Source organism: Ambystoma mexicanum (assembly GCF_040938575.1).
Source record: "Ambystoma mexicanum isolate Mex_15411 chromosome 12 unlocalized genomic scaffold, UKY_AmexF1_1 Mex_chr12_unloc.2, whole genome shotgun sequence".
In the NCBI taxonomy this organism is placed as follows: Eukaryota; Metazoa; Chordata; class Amphibia; order Caudata; family Ambystomatidae; genus Ambystoma; species Ambystoma mexicanum.
In genome coordinates this window covers 988,305-1,012,721 of record NW_027182323.1, presented here as the reverse complement: position 1 = coordinate 1,012,721, position 24,417 = coordinate 988,305, and positions in this window count along the sequence as shown.

The following is a 24,417-nucleotide window of genomic DNA, read 5'->3' as shown; positions in this document are numbered from 1 at the left end:
CATGGTTGGCAATGATGGACTTGGGGATAGGCAACTGTGGTTGGTTTGAACGCTGGCGAAAGTCAGCAATGGCCAACTGTGTTTGGCAATGGTCGCCTGCTGTCTGATCCTAAAAAACGTTTGGTAATATGAATATTGCAAAATACAAAACCTTTTAACTTCAGATAACCAAGACAAAAGACAGTTCAGCCAAACAAAAGCCAGACTCTATATCTGCCTCTGCCAACCCTTATGTCAGGCTTTTGCCTACTTGGTGCTTATCTGATCAGGTTTCATTTTGGAAACGCTTTCAAATTGCGTCCCGATCCAAGATGGCTCCAAGACGCTCTTGCCACGCGGTGACATCATCGCGTTCACATGCTCTGCAACATCTGATACCCAGAAAAAAATAGAGGTAATTCAGAAGGCTTCTCACATTGCAATTGTTTTGTATCGCGGAACGCTAGTTTGCCTTGCAACCTCGTGTTTTCTACTTGTTCCTGTAAAGACAAATTCCCAGAATAACAAATTTACGTGGAACGTCTTCTCAGCACCTTGTTTTTTCCCCCTCAAGGTTTTTTTCCCCCTGGGACCTGGCTCCCGGGGTAGCCGTAGTGCTTACCTGTTATCCTGTAATCGGGTTGCATGGTGGCAACCTGAAAGGACAGGCCTTACCTCTTCCCAGCAAAGGAGTCCAGAAGCAAAGAGGTAAGGACTGAACCCCACGCCTTATCTCCTAGTCATCATTTAGGGCATTAATTTTGGCTCACATGCAGAGGGGAACTAAACCACCACCTCATTGAGCCAAAACTTAGAAATTTAAATGTAATCAGTACTCAAATAACTCTACTAAAATAAAAAGTAAAATAAAAAATGAATCAAATAAGAGATAAAAGTAAGTTTGAGTCCCTGTAATATAGCCAGGGGTGTTAATGTCTCTGTTACAGAGATATACTTGTATCCTACGGGTCCAAATTTCCCATTCCCAGCTAGATTGCACAATGGGTTAATATGCCTGCTCTGATTTGTCTGTTACATGCACTGCACATGCCTACCATTCCAAACAATGGAAGAGGTGTGGCCCCTGCAGCCCACCCCTGAAAAACTGAAAAATATATTACGATTTGCTCCTCATAAAAACAAATGTCCCTTCTTCTGGGTGCTCCAGCACGGGAGCAAGACTTTTTTCATTTCAATAGGGCACTGCTGCTACACCAGAATGGGACAGCTTTTGAAAGACTGCCCATGCTGGTGTGGCTGCGGCGCACTATTTAAGTGATAAGCTCTCCGCTCGTACACAGCAGCTTGTAGCTTATTTAAATAGGACGTTGCTGCTAAACCAGTACAGGGTAGCTTCTGAAAGGCTTCCCTGAGCTAGTATGGCAGCGGTGCCCTATCACCCACCAGATACAGAAGGATGCCCTGCGGCAGACTGGGCTTACAGTCGCCCGTCTGCCTCATGGGGTAGAGCTTGCTGAGGTGGGTCGTAGCAAGGTTCTGGACCGAACTGGGACATGCCTGTACTTCAGAGACCTATTCTAGAATCAGAAGACGCTGCTCTAGTATTTGCGTGAGTGGGTGGGGGCTGTGCATGGGGGATGTAGCCGTTTCCCTCGTGTGCTGAGGAGGGACACATTGAAACAATCAGCGAGGGATCGTAGCATTCTCAGTGTCCCAAAAACAAGTCTGTTTGGGTTTCGAGCTGAAGACTGTGATGGGAGGCAGACCTAGTTCTCAGTTGTCAAACCCTCAAAGGAAGCCACTCCCCAGGGTTTTGATCAAGCTCAGTGGGAGAACTTGTCAACTAACTGCCAACTCACCCTAGTTTTGGCAGAGCCTCCATTGTTTGTGATTGCCCAGATACAATTCCCTTTCACACTTTCCCTTCAACATAAAAAACATACAGTAGTCACTCAGTGGCTGATTAAAGATTGCACCCTATGCCTGTTTAACCGCTGTGAGAAACCTGAAGGTGTCACCCTGGCTAAATCCCGAAGATCTGTCGTCCAGGTGGCCAGGATATGGCCATTGCTATTGGATCCTGTGGGTGGACTAGTTTGGGAGGATCACCTGGATGGGGTGCCCTCGCGGAGTGGGAGTGGGACACTGACGGGTGAGACATGGTATCCCCCTTCCTTCAACATTTTTCTCCCCCCTTTTCCGACACAAACACTTTTGCACAACATGAAAGACAATGGACTAACACCAGAGCCGTTTACCTGACTTGTCCCAATACCAGGGTCAGGCAAAAGTCAGGCAATTTATCAGAATCACACACACCTGACAGCCCTCTCCCTTCCCCAGAGGGATAAAAAGGGGAGCAAGAGAGCATAGAGAGCACAGTACGAGCGAGGCAGACCACACAATGAGACAGCTATCAAGACCAGGCAGTTCAAGAGGAGGAGAAAAGTGACAAACATCGAGAGGCAGACGAGGAGAGACACGACCTTGCCCTTCTTAACAAAACCCAGCGAAACCTCTGCAAAAGGAATCGTAAGACCGAGGACAATAGCCCAAGTGTCCTGCAGCAAATGCCAAAGGTACACCAAGCGTATTGACGCTGATAAGCTGGATCGAGGGAGACTCCTGCTACCATGGTACCGGCCTTGACTCCAGTTGCAAAGAAAATCAAGCGGTTCATCACAGCCAGTGAGTCGAAGGGAAAATTGATAAGAACCGGGCTGTGGGGAATGAAAGTTGCAAAGTGGCAAAGTAAAAGAAGTTCAAAGAAAAATTGTAAAGGGAGACCAGCTGCATAAGGGGACCAGCACCACGTGGGTGCTGATTCGAGAAACTCTGGTCGACTCTGATTGATCCCTGAGCGAAACTATAGATACCAGAAGGCCGTAAGAGAGCTGTCGAGATAGCTCAAAGTGGTCATACAGGAGGTCAATCAAAATCCCTATACAGTCGAAAGCCTTTGACCTAAGAACTATAAGAAAGCAAGGGAAGTAAGGAAGAAGTTACTTACCTGTAACTGTTGTTCTCCAGCATGGGTCTGGGATGGATTCACATGCTCATGAATATTCCCCGTCGTCGGGCTGGGAATCCTCGGTAAAGAAAAAATCAGTTTCAGTTTCGTTTCTGAACTGTCTTTCTACTAGTAACCAATCACTGGTCTCTGGGTCATACTGCCCCCAACCAATGACTGCCCTCTACCTAAGCCCCTACCCTGGCACCCATCTTCAGATTTGGTAGCATGTAAAGTGGCAGTGGGACCAAGAGAAGAACCGCAGAGGGGTTGGAGGGAGGGTTTACATGTGAATCCATGCCAGACCCATGCTGGAGAACAACAGTTACAGGTAAGTAACTTGTTCCTTCTCCAGCATGGGGTCTGGCATGGATTCATATGCTCATGAATACAAGAATACATAGCAGTACTTACATGCACAACCACGCGAGGTGGCAAGGCTCAACATTAAGCATTTCAACAACTCAACATTAAGCATCTCTTACCTCCTCACCAGGTTCACCTTCAGGCAAACAGGTTGCGCAGCACTGCCTGGCCGACTCTGGACTCCTCCCTGGAATCCCGGTCGACGCAGTAGAATCTCGTGAAGGTGTGCATCGACCTCCACGTAGCAGCCCTGCAGATGTCCAGCAGGGGCACAACAGACAGGAACGCCATAGTAGCAGCAATCGCTCTGGTTGAATGGGCTCTCGGACGGCCGGGCAACGGTCGGTTTGCCAACCGGTGACAGTGCATGATGCAGTGCATGATGCAGCCGGAGAGCCATCTGGAAATGGAAGCCTTCGAGAGAGCCTTCCCTTGGTTCACAGGTCCAAAGTTCACAAACAGCTGTGATGTCTTCCGAAGACTCTTCGTGCGGTCCACGTAGAACTTCAGCACTCTAACCACATCCAGCGAGTGCAAAGCCCTCTCAGCCGGCGACGAAGGCGACGGGAAGAAAACAGGTAACACCAAAGGCTTGTTGAGATGGAAGTCCGACGGCACCTTGGGCATGAAGGAGGGGTGCATCCTCAGCACTACCCTCATCTCGTGGAATGTCAGGTATGGAGGTTTACAGGAGAGGGCCTGGATCTCTCCCACTCGTCGTGCAGAGGTGATGGCCACAAGAAACACTGTCTTCCACGACAGGAACTTCAACAGTGCCGAATGCAGAGGCTCGAATGGCAGCCACATGAGCCTGGTCAGCACCACACTGAGCTCCCACACCGGGGCCTTCACTGGCAGGAACGACCGGAACAGTCCTTTCATGAACTCCTTCACCAGCCGATGAGACCATAAAGATGACCGCCCCGGAGTTCTGGTGTAGCGGGGGATAGCTGCCAGATGGATCTTGATGGAGGCATGTGCCAGCCCCGCCTTGGCCAGCGATAGCAAGTACGGCAGCACTTGAGGGGGTATAATCCGCAGAGGGTTAATCTTCTGTGCACGGCACCAGACAGGGAACCTCTTCCATTTGTGTCCATAGCACTTGAGAGTTGAGGACGCCCTGGCCTTTGCAAGCACCTCCTTGCAGTCCGCCAGGTTATTGTACCCTCCGAACTCTAGTGCTGCAGGAGCCAGGCCTGCAGGTTCAGCGATCCTGGGTCATGATAGAGGATGGCGCCTCCTTCCCTGGCGAGAAGATCCACGTCCGTCGGTAGTTTGATCGGGGGTATGCTGACATGTCCAGAAGATCCGGGAACCAGATCTGCCTCAGCCACGCTGGTGCAACGAGGATCATCCTGCACCGGGACCATCTGAGTTGACTGATGAGTCGCAGCAGCAACGGCAACGGAGGGAACGCATACAGGAACAGGCTGAATGAGAAGGCATTGCCCATGCTCCCCGGCTGGGGAAACCTGCTGGCGAACCTCCGGCACTTGGCATTCATTGCCATCGTGAATAGGACGATCTGGGGATTGCCCCATCGTCAGAATCGGAGATCCACTTGATCCTGCCGAAGCTCCCACTCATAGCACGAGCGCAGCTCCCTGCTGAGTGAGTCGCCGATGGTTTTCTTTATTCCTGCCAGATCGAAAGGTACCAGGAACATCCCTTGGGCAACGGCCCAGTGCCACAGATCCTGCTTCCTGATGTAGAACATTGTGGTGGTGTTGTCGGTGAAGACCTACCACCTTGCCCTTGAGGGACGGAAGGAACGACCTGAGGGCCCAGAACACAGCTCGGAGCTCCAGGACGTTTGTAGTGACCTCTCCTCCGGGAGCCAAAGGCCTCTTGCGTGGAGATCGCTGGTGTGCGCTCCCCATCCTTCCAGGAAGGCGTCCGTCGTCACCGTTTCCTGATGTGCCGGGGTCTGGAAGTCCATGCCCGCCGCTAGATGTGCGCGGGTGCCCCACCACCGCATCACTTGGCGGAAAGTCTCGCTGAGTGAGATCTTGTCTTTGAAGCTGCCCGCCGCTTGCATCCAACAGGCGTTGAGGAACTCCTGCAGTGGTCGCATCCGCAACCTGCATAGGCACACGCGGTAGATGCACGATGACATCATGCCGAGTAGGGACTTGATGGACCTCACCCTAGCCACGTCCATGGTCAACAGCCGTTGTACCTTGCCCAAGATGGCCTTTGTCCTTTCCTCCGACCGCGAAGCCAATCGCGCCACTGTGTCGAGTCTGGTTCCCAGGAACAGGGCGTCTTGCGACGGTACCAAGTGGGGTTTTGCGGAGTTGATCAAGAATCCCAGATCCGTGAGCAGTTGGACGGTCTTCGCTGTGTGATCGACGGCGAGTTTCCTTGACTTTGCTTCGGATGAGCCAATCGTCCAGGTAGGGGTAAACGTGTTTCCCCTGCAGGCGCAGCCGCGCCACCACCGGTGCCAGGCACTTCGTGAAGACCTTGGGCGCTGACTTCAATCCGAAGGGAAGGGCCTTGAACTGATAGTGTCGTCCAAGGACCACGAATTGTAGGAACTTTCGATGTCCATTGAGAATGGGGATGTGGAAGTAGGCATCCTCCAAGTCCAGGGACGATAGGAAGTCGCCTTCCTCCAGCTGTCCCAGCATGTGCTGGAGGGTGACCATCCAGAATTTCTGGGACTTGATGTATTTGTTTAGACGACAAAGGTCTAGGATGGGTTGCCAACCGCTGGTCTTCTTTCGGACGAGGAAGTACCGCGAGTACACTCTGGAGCCCTGGAGCCTCTTCGGGACGAGTTCTATCGCACCCTTTTTCAGCATTGCTCGTACCTCCAGAAGTAGCTGTGGGACGTGGTTTTCCTTCCTAGCCACAGGTGGTAGACGGGGACACTTTCTTTGGAATTCCAGAGTGTGCCCACGGCCCATCGCATCCAGATCCCAACGGTCGGTGGAGATGGACTCCCACATGCTGACGAATTTCGCCAGCCGGCTTCCCACCGGGTGCTTCGGATGGTAAGTGTTAGAGGTTACAATATTAGAAGTTATTATATTTAAATGTCTATGTATTGATGGGCTTGTGTGTGCATTACATCTCATTCATAACTTGGTTACTGTTGTCATAATATGTTCATTGACATCGCCTCCTGGAATGTGGAGTCTCAGCATCTGAGGGACTCCACATTCCACTAGGTCAGTTGAGAAGATTTCCCCTGGCTGGGGGTCGTTACTGTTACTAACTCAATAAAGAGTTAATTATAACTTTGCGCAGTGTGGACCCATCATTATGTGTCTTAACAGTGAGGGGCTGTAGTAACGGATCAATTGGTGAACAGCCATATGGGTGGGAGTCCGCAGAGGGAACTGAGACAGGATCTAAATTCCTCCTCCAGGGGGGCGGAGGATAAGCTCTGGCTGGAATCACTTCTAGATGTAAAGCTCAAGCCCCTTTAGACCATCCTAGAGTCATTGCAGATGTTTAAGTCTGGGGTAATGAACACATTGGCTATCCTGGATGACTCAGAGTTCTAACAAAAAGAGTGGCAGAAATAAGTACGGTTGGGGTTGGGGCAAAGCCAAATGGTAAGATACTATCGGGGGGGGCGTTGAGTGGTGAGCGTCCTGGCCCGGTCACTGAGGTTGGCGGGCTGGCGATGCCGGCAAAGGATAAGGCAGTAACCACACAGTTAAGCTCAGTAACTGTTCATTCAAATTTTACGGGTACTGGGAGGTCCGGCTTAAGCTTTAGGACTTTCATAGGGGACACTGCGGCTAACATGCATATAGGAGGGCTGGAGAAGAGCATTTTGAATTTACTGCCTGCAGCAAGCCCCTCTTATGGGGATTATCATGGGTGTACCGGGGCTCCCTAAGTGTGGATTTGAATCAACTATTTCACTGATGAATAAAACGACCCATTGGATCAACACCAACCTGATTGGACCGAGCATTGACCCAAGCCTTATATTAATGGCAAGAAGGGTAGGAAGGGTAGGCCAAAAGCCCAAATGTATGAAGGGGGATTGTAAAGTGGTTTCCTTCTCGGATGCAACAATGGTTTGGTATTTGGTCAACTCTAATTTATCCAGAGGCCTAAAACCAAACAGCTACAGTCTCCATAGTAGGCTAGTCTATCAGGATTTGTTTTACGGTTGTACAGGGAGGGTGGCTAATTCAGGGAACCGCTTGAGCAAATTTGTTAGGAGGAGGGAAGCACAGAGTTACCACATGCACAGGGGACTTTGTATCCACCTCTTGGCCACAGATTACCCTTGGGTTGGAGGTCCAACCCTAATTTAGAAAGATTGACCCCACAGAAGGGAGAGGCGCATACTATTGGGGTTGAGCTAGCTAATCGGTATGAGGCCCTAACCTCCTGTGAAGATCTGGACTGACGTACGGCTGACCGGCCCAGCCCAGTCGACTGGGAGCTTTGTGAGGGGGGGCGGGTCCTGAAATTGGGGGGGTACACATGTTATCTAAAGCAGCCCCTTTGGTGGCTAGCTTGTTATCCTGGAATATAGCCAGGCCAGGGGAAAATTCAAAGGGGAAGCCAGTGTGGAGATTTAAAAAACCCACAATTAGAAGACCCAGGAGTGGAACAGGGTACCCCACGGGCTCCATCGTGGCCCAGAGGCCTTCCGCTGACCCTCGAAGGTGCACGTAGCCCAGTGCCTGGAGGAGAAGTAAACCACAAGAGCATGACCCGACCACAGGAGAAAGATTTCCCCCTGAACAGAGGCGAAGGTGCCCCCCATGCTTCGTTGGTGAGAGAGGCCTTCCCGGGGGACCCCTCGGAGCCGTGGGGCAGAGAGAGGGCTTGGAACCAGCTTGTCGCGGAGTGGGGAGACAGATGATGGGCAGTGGCCGGGGGGACTCAAAGCACACGGGGGCCTCGCAGCACACGGCCCAATGCCGCCTCGCCTCAGAAGGATCCAGAAGAGGTGAGGAGGTCGCGGGGGGATGGGGAGGCCCAGAGGAAGCCAAATCACGAGCCAGGCCCCCCCCCCACCTAGCATATATAAACGCTCTGAGACACGCGGGCGGGAGCAGGGGCCCGAGAACTCTCCCAGACCCTCTTTTTCGTTGTGCACGGGCCCCAACCTTGGAGGGGAGGGCAGCTCGTGGACTCCGGGGGCATGAAGGGGGATAAAACAGCGGCCCTCGGGGGCTTCCACACCCGAGGTGCCAAAAAACAGGACCCCGACCCATTCCAGCGCAGAGCATGGAACCCCTCTGGAGACTGAAGCAGGCGCAGAAAATAAGCAGGCAGCAGGTGCCCCGCCATCCCAGTCCTCGGTGGAGCTCCGAGCCACGCAATCAGCCCACCCACGCAAGGGAGAGACAGAGAACACGGAGGCAGCCTGAGGCCAGAAGCAGAAGGCTCAACACGGGAGGCCCCACCAGAAACTGGGCCCCAGACCTCATCTGAGGAATCTCTAAAGAATTCTGGGCTTGCAGTGGGGCCCCTCCAGGGCAAAACCATATCTGGGCTCAAGACATACAAAACAAAGGAGTCTGGAATGAGGTCCCAGAGGTACAGACAGGGAAGCCTGGAAGTCTGCACCAAACTATTGGAACCCAGGGGACCGGAAACCTGGAGCAATCATTGATAGGCACCCCTGAGCAACAAGAACTTACCCACGCAATCCTATCCCTCCAGCGTTTCCGTAGGCCTCAACCAACACTAGGAGCTGTGCCTGGTGACACGCACTACAATATGGCCACAGGAAGTGCACCCCCCGCACCACTTACCAGGGATGACCTTAAAGACATTCTGCAGGAAATCAAGGCCATAAGGACAGATACACAGGCCTCAATAGTGGCTCTTAAAGGGAGAGTTGACACTCTTGAAGAGAAAATGGAAGGTATGGAGAATAATCACCTCCAGACTGATCTGCTGGACATGAAATATGAAGCGTGGCTGACAAACCTGTAAATGAGAGAAGAGGACATGCTTTTGAAGATGGACGACCTTGAAAACAGGGAACTCCGATATAACCTGTGTATTCTAGGGGTGACCCAACAAAAGGGGGAGACAGTGGCGGAGGTTGGGAGGATAGTCCTAGTCTTAATAAAGCAACTCTTCACCCTGGAGTTGGGCAAGGAAGTCCAGCTGGAAAGAGCTCATAGGGGTGGTGGAGGCAGAGGGAAAGGCCCAACATCCATCGTGGTGCGTTTCCTCTGCTACAGAGAAAAGATGGAGGTCCTAGAAAAGGCGAAGAGACTGGGGAGCTTCTCCTTTGAGGGGTACACAATCAGGATTTATCAAGATCTCTCCGCCGTCACACTTACCTGCAGAAGGGAATGCCATCCCCTCACACAATGGCTCACTAACAGGATATACGATATAGATGGTACTACCCATTTGCCCTCGCATTTGAATGGGATGGAGTGGATTATCGAGTCACGGAGGGAAGGAGGCTTAACAAAGGGGCCCTGACGCCCCAAGAGCATAGGCGAGAACCACAGGGCCCCTGGGCCAAAAGAAGATGAAGGGCAAAAGAAAATTTAAAAAACACCACCCCGCACATGATCTAGAGGAGGATTAAAAGATCGGGCTGCATCAGAGGTGCAGGAGTCGGGAAAAGTTAAAGGACCCCAGCCGGGGGTGGCGAGGAGATAAGAAGGACAGCGAGGGACGGACGGACCTCTTCCCCAAGTGGCTTGCCAACTGGCAAGAGTTGCAGACAATGATGGGAGGGGGGGTCGAGGGGAGGGATAGGGTTGGGAATGTATGGGGTCAGGCACAACATAGATCAGACTCGAGAAGTGAGCTGAGCGGCTTCCATATGGCCGGAAGAGGTGTGAATCCAAAAATGTCATTCGATGACAGACAATGAGAAAAGGGGCCGGGTCGAAACTTTAAGGCTAGGATCGCTGAATGTAAAGGGCCTTAACTCACCAACAAAGCGCTCACTCCTGGGGAGGGAAATGAAGAATGCAGGTCTGGGTGTACTCCTAGTACAAGAAAGTAGAACAGTGAAAGGGGAAGAAAGGCTCATTCCGGGTTCACATGTGGGCCAGATATTCTAGGCATCAGGCTCCACCAAAAAGGGAGGTGTTGGGATCCTACTCCGCAGAAACCTTAGGCTCACAGAGTCGTCAGTTTGGGGCAGAGCAGATGGAAGAGCGGTGGGGAAACCTGGAAAACTCCAGAATTACCATAGCAGCCATTTATGGCCCAAATATGGGTCAGATGCAATTCATCAAGGAGGTACTGAGGGAGGTATTGGATATGGCAGAGGGGCTCATCCTCTTGGCAGGCGATTTTAACATGTGGGCGGACCGGGGATTGGATCATAGTGGGAAGCCGATCCCCACAGGTAGTAGGGGGGGCAGCCATACAGAGGGTTCTTGGACTTAATGTGGAACCACAGGTTGGTAGATCTTTGGAGGGAGACTCATCCAATTATGAAAGACTATACATTTTACTCCGCAGTCCATGGCTCCAGAACCAGGATTGATTATATATTTCTGGAACACCAGCTTATGAGCAGAACTGATGATTGTAACCATCACCGGGTTAGCTGGTCAGATCATGACCTGTTTTGGGCAGACATTATTATTTCTGGTTTAAAACCGAGGGAATCATTGTGGAGGTGCAACAACCTCCTTTTGAGGGATGCGGTTTGTAGAGAAGAGAGGTTTTCAGGGTTCCATGTAATAATGTCCCCTCAAAAATATTGCCATGCAAAAATGTCGCTGAAAAATGTCAGTTTTCTGTGGGGACATTATTGCATGGAACATGCGGGGGACACCCCCGCAACCCCCAGACACTTTTTAAAAAACACATTAGAGAGTACTTTGAGTTAAACAACACTGGTGAGGTTCACTTGGCGACAGTATGGGAGGCAGCTAAAGCTACATGGCGGGGTAGATTGATTAGGGAAGGGGCGGCCAAGAAGAGAACTAGAACGCTCCTGGCCCATAAACTAATATCTGAGATACACCTATTGGAGAGAGTCGAGGGGAAGGAAGAGGAAGAGAAGTAGAGAGACCTGGGGATCACCAAAACCAAGACACAGGAACTTGGAGAAATGGAGATGGGTAAAATTGTAGTAGGCCTCCAACACCTGAGACAGAAATATTACGAAAAGCGGGATAAGGCGGGTGCCAGGCTGGTGGCGAAGCTCCGCGCCCAGCGGACAGATAGATGGGGGGCAAAGATCAAGAATGGGAAAGAGGGGGAAAGATCGGACCCAGAGGCAATAGCGGGAGAATTCACCAGTTTCTATGAGATATTGTACGAGAAGGAAGGAGTTATAGGAGGGGAAACATTACAATCTTATTTGCAGGGAGTGACCCTCCCGACTCTTAGACCTGGAGAAGTCTCCACCCTAGAGGCCCCAATAACAGATGAGGCATGGCAGGCTTCTATAAGGCATTTGCAGGCCAACTGGAGATTCCTGGCGGATCTGTGCACAAATATTATGTCCACAGGGAGGGCCCCTCCATCATTTGGGAAAGCGTTAATCACGGTCATCCCCAGTGAAGGAAAAGACCCTGCAGACTGCCAATCTTATAGACCAATCTCCCTCCTGAACCTGGATGCAAAGTTGTTCACCAGAATAATTGAAACAAGACTAGAGGGCCTCCTTCCGAGGCTCATCCATTCTAATCAGGTGGGCTTCATACAGAGGAGGCAGGGATCAGACACCCTCAGGAAGACTCTCCATCTTATGAGGGAGGCAGCACCCAGATGGGGCAACCCAGTCTTGGTGGCCATAGATGCCGAAATGGCCTTTGACCGAGTCAACTGGGAGTTTCTACATGGGGTACTAGAGAAATTTGGTTTCGGTGAGTGTGCCCGATAAGCGATCAAAGCTCTGTGCACAGAACTGTCAGCCAGAGTTACGGTAAATGGGTGGCTATCACGTAGATTTAATCTTCAGCGAGGGACCTGACAGGGCTGCCCCCTCTCGCCCCTATTCTTTGCAATGACCATGGAGATTTTGGCAGAATATCTGAGGGGGTCCCCTGATGTGATGGGTATAGATGTGGGAGACAGAACCTTTAAACTCGGTCTCTATGCAGATGATACAATGCTTCACGTGAGGCAGCCAGCCCAATCTGTCCCAGCCGCCTTGCGAGTGATAGAGGAGTTTGGGCATCTTCAGGATTGAAGGTGGGCACATTTGGTCCCCACCGGTGAGGGACGCGATCCCTGGCCACGAACATTATCAGTCCTGGTTTGATGCGGGGCTTTGCAGGGTGGGTCAGCTGGTGAAAGAAAATACATTCGTAAGCATCCATTAACTGGAGGAAGCATTGGGCATTGGTAGACTGTCCCCACTCCTCTATCTAAGATTGAAGAGGGTATCCCTGGCAGGGAAGTGGAAGCAGCATATACAGAGGCCACTCACCCCAGTAGAGAAGATCTTGGACACGCATGTAGATATGAAAGGTCTCATCTCCCTCCTGTATACAGCGCTTTTGTCCTGATATGATATGATATGATATGATATGGCATTTGTAACGCGCCTATACACAAGTGTTTCAAGGTCCTGCCATGAAGGACCAATCAGGGGTCTAAGAACGAGATGGAAGAGGGACTTGGGCTGTGAAATTGGGGACGGTTTATGGGTGCAACTCTGTAGTAGGGCATTTAAGACCTCAATTCTGTGTTAATATAAGATGCACGCCATAAAACTGCTTCACAGGTGGAAATATGACCGGGTAGTACTCCAAGATGTATCCAGCGGTGATTCCCCGTTGCTGGTATGGATGCAGGGAAAAAGCCAATTATTGGCATATGTGGTGGACATGTCACAAAGTGTGCACATATTGGACAGAAGTGCTGAGCTGGATCAAAGAGGCGGACGGAGGATCCCACCCACTAGACCCAATCTTAGTATAATTTGGACTTGAAAGAAGGGATGAGGGGTTGGACAAGCTTCCACACCTGTCACATTGTTTACTTTTAGCGGCCAGAGCCTGTCGAGCTAGAACTTGGAAAAAGGACCTGCCTCCCCATGAAGAAAGAATGGGTGGCAGTGGTCAGGGATATTTATCTTATGGAAAAGATCACAGAAGCTATACAGGGATCCAGCGTTCTGATAGAGACTGAATGGCTCGGGTTCTTTAGTGCTTTTAGTAACATGGAAAGTACTGGTTGAAATTCCCAGAGAACAGTGACTCGGCCCCACCAAATAGTTAACTTGGAAAACACAGACTTTAATTCAGAGGAATTGGCCCATTTTCGACGATCTAGTGCCCGGTCGGGACTGCCGACAATGGATTGAACAGTATAAGTGAAAGCAGCGATCAGAGACTGTGCATTGAAAGGGGGTGGGGGGAGGAGGGAGGGGAGGGTGTATACGCAGGGAATTATCTAATTTTTGTTTTGTATAAGGTATATAGGGACACAAGTCCCTTTCATGTTTGCTCCGAAGGATCTCTGTTGTTTCATAAAACCAATAAAAATAAATAAAATAAAAAAAAAACACAATGTCATTCTCCTGCAAGAGACTTGGGCCTTGGTGACCAAACTGTTAGATGGTTACACATCGAAGGGGATTTCAGCGAAAAAAATGCTAGAGTAAGATGTTATGGGGGTGTGGCGATTTTGATTAAAGCCTCCCTAACCTGTAGGTTTAGGGTAGTGGAGACTAACATGGACTACCTACAGGTGTTCCCTATTTTACCCTCTAGGTGGGACCCGTTAATCATTTTGAACCTCTATAACAGCCCCCATAAGGCTGAGGCAGTCAGGTTAGCCAAAGTCAAGGCGTTTATTGATGAGTTATTTCTAAACAGGAGGAATCGTAATGAGCAATGCATATGGGGAGGAGATTTTAACCTCACAATGGGTGTAGGTCTGCCAAAGGATCTGTTAGATCCACTGGAGGACTGGTCACTGAACATCCCCTTGCCCACAATGAAATATGGACGGGTGTGTGCAAAGGGTCTCCAAATGTGTTTATGGCTCATCGAATAGGGGCTACACACGGTAAACGGACACAAAGCACCCGATATACTGGATAACCTTACCTTCAATAATCACCAAGGTTGGAGGGGAGTGTGGCCAGCAAGTGGGCAATGAGGACGTGATTCCTCGCTGCTCCCAGTCCGCCAGCTAGATTCTGCCTTTATCCTGACAATTCATGTTGTTAAACTCACAAAAATAGCTTCCAAATGCGGCAGAACCCTTCTGCAACGGGTCGCTGCACTATGGACCTGAACCGACATGTGGTTCCGGAGATACACGCTGTGGAATCCAGAAGTGGCTGACTGCGTATGCCAGACAAGGTGGCCGCCGGGACTGCGAGCTAAGAGGAAGGTGCGCATACGTTAAAGGCTCCACTGAACCAAGCACCCCACGACAGCAACTACCATCAAACACTGATCCCGACCCCAAACAACACTGCGAGTAGGCGGCAAGCGCGCCCATGAAAGCAGGTGGGCACTGGCATCCCTTGCTCCAATACGAGGTGGAGCAACCCTGCTTGAGGACGACAGAGAGCACCAGCCGACTTTACGATCCTGATCACTGCAGTGACAAGGTGAGCCGCACTATGGGTCCTCCCTCTGATGGGATCTCAAAGTGCCAGCGAGGCTTGGCTCCTACCTGCTGCCCCGGCAGTCGATGGGGCGGTCCCATCTGAGGCTGCGAGAAGCTGCTGTGGGCCCCTGGAAATGACGCAACCCGAGCTAGCAAGCGAACCGAGGAAGGCTGCCTGAAGGCGCTCCGGTTGCAGGAGAGCCAGGCCGACAGCGAAGCGAGCAGCGCCTGCGACAAGGAGTGAGCGGGGGCAACCAAATCAAACACGTCTCCTACCCAGAGACGGTGCGAAGAAGCTAAACTGCCTACCAACAACGATACGCAGCAGAATTATCCCTGGACCCCAACCGCTCACAGTGGGACCCTGAAAGTGGAACGCGACACGTGAATTGCAGCACACGTTCCACAAAGCAACCGAGAATGGAAGGTAAGCTGCCTACGCTGAGGGCATGGCTGTTATAAGGTGAATGAGAACTGCGCACTGAATCTACAACGCTCCAAGCTCCCAATAAAGTAGTGATGTGGCTGAGCGCTGAGTGTCCAAGGTGAACCCAAAAAGACGAATATCCTGTGAATACATCACCTAGCCGCCATAACACGCAGCGATAAATGTGGTTTAGACCCTTAAAATCACTTGTGAGCCCAGACCGTTATCAAAAGCGACCACCTGCTGGGAGGCGAGGTTGTACACAACCGGTGCCCCGACCTGAGTGGTAGCACGCACTTCAGAAGCTGCAGGGATTTGAGAGAGCAAAACAACATTCTGATTTCACCGGCCCGATCAAAGACTACTACTGAGGACAACTGATATGAGCATGTCTCCCAGGAAAGGAGGCAACTGGAGTACTGGCCTGCTTGTCCGTGGCATGAAGCGGCAACAGGGCCCCTAATCCTGCACTGTACGAGTCTAAGACACACATTTGACTGAGACTAATAGAAACACCTTCTTCCCGAAAGATAGGGTGCCGACCAAGCCAACTAAACAAAGGAGGGAGAGGGCATAGGTGATAACGCAGCAGACTTCTGGGAAGAAAACCACGAAGTGGACAGTGCATATAAACAGTAAGAGAAACCAAAAGGAGGGAAGAGGTGTAAGAGATTACAATGGCACCTCCCTAGCGAGATAGAAGCCAAGGCTTGTGGCTCTGCCGTCTCCGGAGTACCGCAGCCGGGTGGTCACGGACAGCACCATTTGGTAATAAACGCTGGACAGTGCACCTGCGAAGGCGGAACAATTGTCTCTGGTGAACCACTTTACCAGTATCCACAAGATCCTGAACCAACAGCAACAACTGGATGGTGCCTTGCTGAATCGTTGCACCGAAGCGAGCACCCCACTGACCTAAACAGCTGCACAAACTTCGGCTGAGAGGGAAGGGAGCAACTGCAAATCAACACTGGCTTGACCACCATGGGGAAAGACAGGGCAAAGAACGCGACAACGCAGAGCAAAATGGAGCAGTACAAAATCGCTACCCAAGTTCCCCCGCAGGAGCAGGGCAACTCTGGCGATGCATTGGGACCGAAGGATGAAATATATCCCTTAAAGACATCATAAATGCTATCACCAACTCAAGGACCTCCATGGAAAAAAAGATGGATGGCATAAGTACTGAGGTGTCGCTATTGCGCCCTGACCTGCAAAAATTCAGGCTCGTACTGGGGAAGCAGAGGGCCGCATGTCGGAAACAGAGGACAGCCTGAGGACTGTAAATCACCAAATGACCGGAGCGTTTGCACGCATCAAGGCACTGGAAGAATGAGTGGAAGAGGGTGAGGGCAGAGCAAGACGGAACAACATCTGGATACTTGGATTGCCTGAAAACTCAGAAGGCCCGAGCATGGAGCTATTCCTAGAGCAATGGCTTGCAGATTTATTCGCTCCCAGGACCCTATCAAAATTCTTCTCAGTTGAACTATGGGGATCAGGACGCAATACTGCAGATGGCCAGAACTAAGAGCTCCATAACATTTAATGGCTCCAGAATCACCTTTTTCCCCAGACTTCACCAGGGAGGTTCAGAAAGCGAGGCAGTCCTTCGACCCACTCAAGAAACACCGTCAAGCTCTTCACATAAAATATGGACTTCTGTTCCCAGCACAACTGAAAATATACCACAACGGTACGACAATGCATTTCACGGATACCAGAGAAGCGTGAAGCTGGGCGGAAAGAAACCTACAGGGTGACTGGAGGCCGAATAGGAGGCAAGACATCGACAGGAGTTGCCCACGACCAGAGAGCACCACCTGAGCTCCCACAACGGGAGATGGAAGCACTGCCAAATGAAGGCAAGGACTTCTGGAAGCAATCTCATCCTTTTTTTGAAGGAGATATAATGGCTAATATAGGTTTGTAATATTTGGTATCCCCTTGATGTTGAGGGATAATATTTAACAACGCAATGCTTGAACTATCCCTTGCATTGGGGAGGGAGTACATCATAAGCCTTCACTGTGACAGCTTCTGGAAGCCATCCCATCCTTTTTTTGAAGGGGATACCAAATATAATGGCTAATATAGTGTTGTAATATTTGGTATCCCCTTGATGTTGAGGGGTAACATTTAACAACACACTGCTTGAACTATCCCTTGCATTTGGGAGGGGAGTACATCATAAGCCTTCACTGTGACAGCTTCTGGAAGCCATCCCGTCCTTTTTTTTGAAGTGGATACCAAATATTACAGCTAATATAGTGTTGTAATATTTGGTATCCCCTTGATTTTGAGGGGTAACATTTAACAAAGCACTGTTTGAACTATCCCTTGCATTGGGGAGGGGAGTACATCATAAGCCTACACTGTGACAGTTCTGGAAGCCACCTGATCCCTTTTTTGAAGGGGATACCAAATATAATGGCTAATATAGTGTTGTAATATTTGGTATCCCCTTGATTTTGAGGGGTAACATTTAACAACACACTGCTTGAACTATCCCTTGCATTGGGGAGGGGAGTACATCATAAGCCTACACTGTGTCAGCGTCTGGAAGCCATCATCGTTTTTTTGGAGGGGATACCAAATATTACAGCTAATATAGTGTTGTAATATTTGGTATCCCCTTGATTCTGAGGGGTAACATTTAACAACGCACTGTTTGAACTACCCCTTGCATTGGGGAGGGGAGTACACCATAAGCCTTCACTGTGACAGCTTCTAGAAGCCATCCCATCCTTTGTTTGAAGGGGATACCCAATATAATGGCTAATATAGGGTTGTAATATTTGGTATCCCCTTGATGTTGAGGGGTAACATTTAACAAAGCACTGCTTGAACTATCCCTTGCATTGGGGAGGGGAGTACATCATAAGCCTACACTGTGACAGCTTCTGGAAGCCAACTCATCCTTTTATTGAAGGGGATACCCAATATAATGGCTAATATAGGGTTGTAATATTTGGTATCCCCTTGTTGTTGAGGGGTAACATTTAACAAAGCACTGCTTGAACTATCCCTTGCATTGGGGAGGGGAGTACATCATAAGCCTACACTGTGACAGCTTCTGGAAGCCAACTCATCCTTTTTTTGAAGGGGATACCAAATATTACAGCTTATATAGTGCTGTAATATTTGGTATCCCCTTGATTTTGAGCGGTAACTTTTAACAAAGCACTGCTTGAACTATCCCTTGCATTGGGGAGGGGGGTACATCATAAGCCTACACTCTGACAGCTTCTGGAAGCCACCTCATCCTTTTTCTGAAGGGGATACCAAATATTACAGCTAATTTAGTGTTGTAATATTTGGTATCCCCTTGATTTTGAGGGGTAACATTTAACAAAGCACTGTTTGAACTATCCCTTGCATTGGGGAGGGGAGTACATCATAAGCCTACACTGTGACAGCTTCTGGAAGCCAACTCATCCTTTTTTTGAAGGGGATACCAAATATTACAGCTAATATAGTGTTGTAATATTTGGTATCCCCTTGATTTTGAGGGGTAACATTTAACAAAGCACTGCTTGAACTATCCCTTGCATTGGGGAGGGGAGTACATCATAAGCCTACACTCTGACAGCTTCTGGAAGCCACCTCATCCTTTTTCTGAAGGGGATACCAAATATTACAGCTAATATAGTGTTGTAATATTTGGTATCCCCTTGATTTTGAGGGGTAACATTTAACAAAGCACTGTTTGAACTATTCCTTGCATTGGGGAGGGGAGTACATCATAAGCCTACACTGTGACATCTTTTGGAAGCCATCCCATCCTTTTTTTGAAGGGGATACCAAATATTACAGCTAATATAGTATTGTAATATTTGGTATCCCCTTGATTTTGAGGGTTAGCATTTAACAACGCACTGCTTGAACTATCCCTTGCATTGGGGAGGGGAGTACATCAGAAGCCTTCACTGTGACAGCTGCTGGAAGCCATCTCATCCTTTTTTTGAAGGGCATACCAAATATAATGGCTAATATAGTGTTGTAATATTTGGTATCCCCTTGATTTTGAAGGGTAACATTTAACAACGCACTGCTTGAATTATCCCTTGCATTGGGGAGGGGAGCACATCATAAGCCTTCACTGTGACAGCTTCTGGAAGCCATCTCATCGTTTTTTTGGAGGGGATACCAAATATTACAGCTAATATAGTGTTGTAATATTTGGTATCCTCTTGATTTTGAGGGGTAACATTTAACAACACACTGCTTGAACTATCCCTTGCATTGGGGAGGGGAGCACATCATAAGCCTTCACTGTGACAGCTTCTGGAAGCCATCCCATCCTTTTTTTGAAGGGGATACCAAATACAATGGCTAATATAGAGTTGTAATATTTGGTATCCCCTTGATGTTTAGGGGTAACATTTAACAAAGCACTGCTTGAACTATCCCTTGCATTGGGGGGCGGAGTACATCATACGCCTACACTGTGACAGCTTCTGGAAGCCATCTCATCATTTTTTTGAAGGGGATACCAAATATTACAGCTAATATAGTGTTGTAATATTTGGTATCCCCTTGCATTTTGAGGGGTAACATTTAACATCGCTCTGCTTGAACTATCCCTTGATTTGGGGAGGGGAGTACATCATAATCCTTCATTGTGACAGCTGCTTCTGGAAGCCATCCCATCCTTTTTTTGAAGGGGCTACCAAATATAATGGCTAATATAGGGTTGTAATATTTGGTATCCCCTTGTTTTTGAGGGGTAACATTAAACAACGCTCTGCTTGAACTATCCCTTGATTTGGGGAGGGGAGTACATAATTTCTGTGCACTGTGACTCTGGGCCAGCCCAACAGGTGCTTGGGGCACCAGCACAATATTAATGTGGCTGGGATTACCCTGATCGTCGTGGTCACACAACAAGACCACAGCTGCTGTGGGCTCCCGGACAAGCAGCTGCTCTGCGATCACACAGAGGGCCAGTGGCCTGGAGGCACCCTGTTACACATGCTGGTCTGGGGAACCCAGACCACACCCAGACTAGCAGGGCCGCAGGCCTGTGATCACAAGGGGTAGGCCTGCAGGCCCTACACAGTGAGACACAGAGACAGAGTGCCATTACATTTAGTCTACCACTGTGGTAGTGCATGTGCATGCGGAGGCTCCTTCTTCCAGTCAGGTATGAGGCTGTCATGACACATCCTTAGAGGGTGCGAGAAAAATGGGGCGAGACCCTCTTTTTTGTGAGGGGGCCTGACTCTAGAGGGTGTAGAGAGGAATGTCAAGAGAGGATTAGAGTCAAAGGCCTAGAACAAGGGTAGACTTTGACTATAATCCTCTCTTGACATCCTTAGAGGGGCAATACGTGTCCTTAAAAGGGAAACACCACAAATACTAGCACTATTCTATGAGATGTGTAATATATATATTGTCAGTCTCGTTTATTGTGTGATTTATCTGCGTTTCATGTCAACCCTGTAAAATGAAATATTATTTGTATGTGTTTTACGTGCCTGTCATGATGACTGCACTGCTACACAACACCCTCTACAGTGAACCCATCTATCGGGTCAATTTCCCTAAGGAGGTAGTATTCCGGATTATTTTTACAATTTCCAAGCGTAGTTTGTGTACCCATTTCCATCACTGTTGGCAGCTGTGATTTATTCAGCTACTAATAACCAAATAACCCACCAAGTGTTGGCAGCTGTGATTTTTTTAAGCTACAAATAACCATATAACCAACTAAGTTTCATTTAACTCAATGCAGTTCAGCTGACTGATCAAGTAACAGTGGCGTACTGAGCCTGGGATTGGGGGGGGGGACGCTGCCACCCCACAGGATCTTTTTAGAGCCTGACCGGGACTTTCGTCAGTGGGCCACCCTTCCCGTTCGGCACCTCAATGAGGGTGCCCAGCGAGAAAGGTGTCCCGCTGGCAGGACAATGTGTGCTAAGTAATTCCTGCTCAGCACAGTAATTGTCCTGGCAGCAGGACACCTTACCCTTTCCGAAACCTCTGGCAGGACAATGTTCCAAGGAGCTCAGGGCAGCAGCAGAGAGGCTCGCAAGTTGCTGTGTCACCAGAGCATTTCAATGTGAGCCATTAGGCACTATTGAGAGGGAGGGGGTACTATTAGCAGGGACTTTTGTCCCTTTAGAAATGTGCATGGCAGGGAGTGATCAGGTGTTAGAAGGTTGCATAATGCTGCAGGCTTTATGAAATAATGACTATGGCTTTACCCAAGGGGGATTTGTTAGGCTCACATTAATCTGCATTATGCTATTGTGACTTTGCATGCAGGGAGGGGAGAATAAAACCAAATCCATCCTCTTATTGCTCAACATATTTCTATAATGATGTATAGTGTAAAGTTAATAATGAAAGGGAAGTTTGTTATGTAATGTGCTTTGCTTCCAAGGCATTGATATAAATAAAGTATTATTTCAGCACATGAAATGCAAAGGGAAACATTAATAAATATCTAAACAAACTAAAACTGTGAAGATGTGCTCAGTTGCTTAAAATGTCTCCATCCCGCTTTCACTATTAACCAAAGTGTGTGATCCTGGGCAGATCATGAAATCAGACCGTGTCTTATCTGCAGCTCTGTAAGTGATTCACTTCAAAGCTTATCAGGGTAATTCATAGAAATTCGCACAAAAGTGGCGCACGCGGCTGGCGCACAGTGTTCCCGTGCGATACACTGCGCCAGCCGCATGCGATAAAATCCTTTTAATCGCACAGCGTATTCATGGATTTTAGCCTCCAAAATCAGCCGTGGCTCAGAGTGGCGCAGCGACCCTGCAGCAGCGCCAGTTACGCCCCCAAGAACGCCCTCGCGCAAGGAAAAGCCTTCAAAATTCCCAAATCATTGCAAAGGGCTGCGCTAACCCTGGACCAGTTCACAGGGCTGCCAAACAGCAAACGCCAAGCGGGGAACGTGTATTTCAGTGGGTCTCGGGAAGTTTCACATGCGATTGTCCTGGGTACGTGTACATCAGGGGTGCGCGGGAAGTAACACACGCGATTCCATCAGGGCACGTGTATTCCAGGGGTGCGCGGGAAGTATCACATGCAAAAACAGCATGGTACGTGCATTTCAGGGGTGCACGGGAAGTATCACATGTGATTACATCAGGGTACGTGTATTCCAGGGGTGCGCGGGAAGTATCACACGCAAAAACAGCAGGGTACGTGTATTCCAGGGGTGCGCGGGAAGTATCACACGCAAAAGCAGCAGGGTACGTGTATTTCAGGGGTGCGCGGGAAGTATCACACGCGATTCCATCAGGGTACGTGTATTCCAGGGGTGCGCGGGGAGCACTACACGTGAATTGCACGTGTGGGTCCTCTCAGGTGTTCCCTCTACACACCCTCCACGGCCCCTGCAGGCGGCCCACACCACAGGGGACTACCCTGCACATGTCCCGCAGGCAGCCCATCCACCATGCCCATGCCCCCCAGCCAACCCACATGTCACCTTGCACTACTGCCCACCAACGCATGTCCCCCTGCACCCCCACACCCACAGCAGTCAGGGGCACCTTCCACCAGGCACCCACTCATGTCCAACTCATGTCTTCCAGCACCCACACCCCCCAGCAGTCAGGGGCACCCTCCACCAGGCCCCCACTCATGTCCAACTCATGTCTCCCAGCACCCCCACCCCCCAGCAGTGCAGGGCACCCTCCACCAGGCCCCCACTCATGTCCGCCTGCACCCCTATCCACCAGCAGCCAGGGGCACCCTCCACCAGGCCCCCACTCATGTCCCCCTGCACCCCCACCCACCAGCAGTCAGGGGCACCCTCCACCAGGCAACCACTCATGTCAAACTCATTTCTCCCAGCACCCCCACCCACCAGCAGTCAGGGGCACCCTCCACCAGGCCCCCACTCATGTCCCCCTGCACCCCCACCCCCCAGCAGCCAGGGGCACCCTCCACCAGGCCCCCACTCATGCCCCCCTGCACGCCCACCCCCCAGCAGTCAGGGGCAGCCTCCACCAGGCCCCCACTCATGTCCCCCTGCACCTCCACCCCCCAGCATCCAGGGGCACCCTCCACCAGGCCCCCACTCATGTCCAACTCATGTCCCCCTGCACCCCCACCCCCCAGAAGTCAGGGGCACCCTCCACCAGGCCCCCACTCATGTCCCCCTGCACCCCCAACCCCCAGCAGCCAGGGGCGTCCTCCACCAGGCCCCAATCATGTCCCCCTGCACCCCTATCCACCAGCAGCCAGGGGCACCCTCCACCAGGCCCCCACTCATGTCCCCCTGCACCCCCACCCACCAGCAGTCAGGGGCACCCTCCACTAGGCCCCCACTCATGTCCAACTCATGTCCCCCTGCACCCCCACCCCCCAGCAGTCAGGGGCACCCTCCACCAGGCCCCCACACATGTCCCCCTGCACCCCCACCCCCCAGCATCCAGGGGCATCCTCCACCAGGCCCCCACTCATGTCCAACTCATGTCCCCCTGCACCCCCACCCCCCAGAAATCAGAGGCACCCTCCACCAGGCCCCCACTCATGTCCCCCTGCACCCCTATCCACCAGCAGCCAGGGGCACCCTCCACCAGGCCCCCACTCATGTCCCCCTGCACCCCCACCCACCAGCAGTCAGGGGCACCCTCCACCAGGCCCCCACTCATGTCCAACTCATGTCCCCCTGCACCCCCACCACCCAGAAGTCAGGGGCACCCTCCACCAGGCCCCCACTCATGTCCAACTCATGTCCCCCTGCACCCCCACCACCCAGAAGTCAGGGGCACCCTCCACCAGGCCCCCACTCATGTCCCCCTGCACCCCCACCCACCAGCAGTCAGGGGCACCCTCCACCAGGCCTCCACTCATGTCCAACTCATGTCTCCCAGCACCCACACACCCCAGCAGTGCAGGGCACCCTCCACCAGGCCCCCACTCATGTCCCCCTGCACCCCCACCCACCAGCAGTCAGGGGCACCCTCCACCAGGCCCCCACTCATGTCCAACTCATGTCTCCCAGCACCCCCACCCCCCAGCAGTCAGGGGGAACCTCCACCAGGCCCCCACTCATGTCCCCCTGCTTCCCCACCCCCCAGCATCCAGGGGCACCCTCCACCAGGCCCCCACTCATGTCCCCCTGCACTCCCACCCCCAGCAGTGCAGGGCACCCTCCACCAGGCCCCCACTCATGTCCCCCTGCACCCCCACCCCCCAGCACTGTGGTGCACCCTCC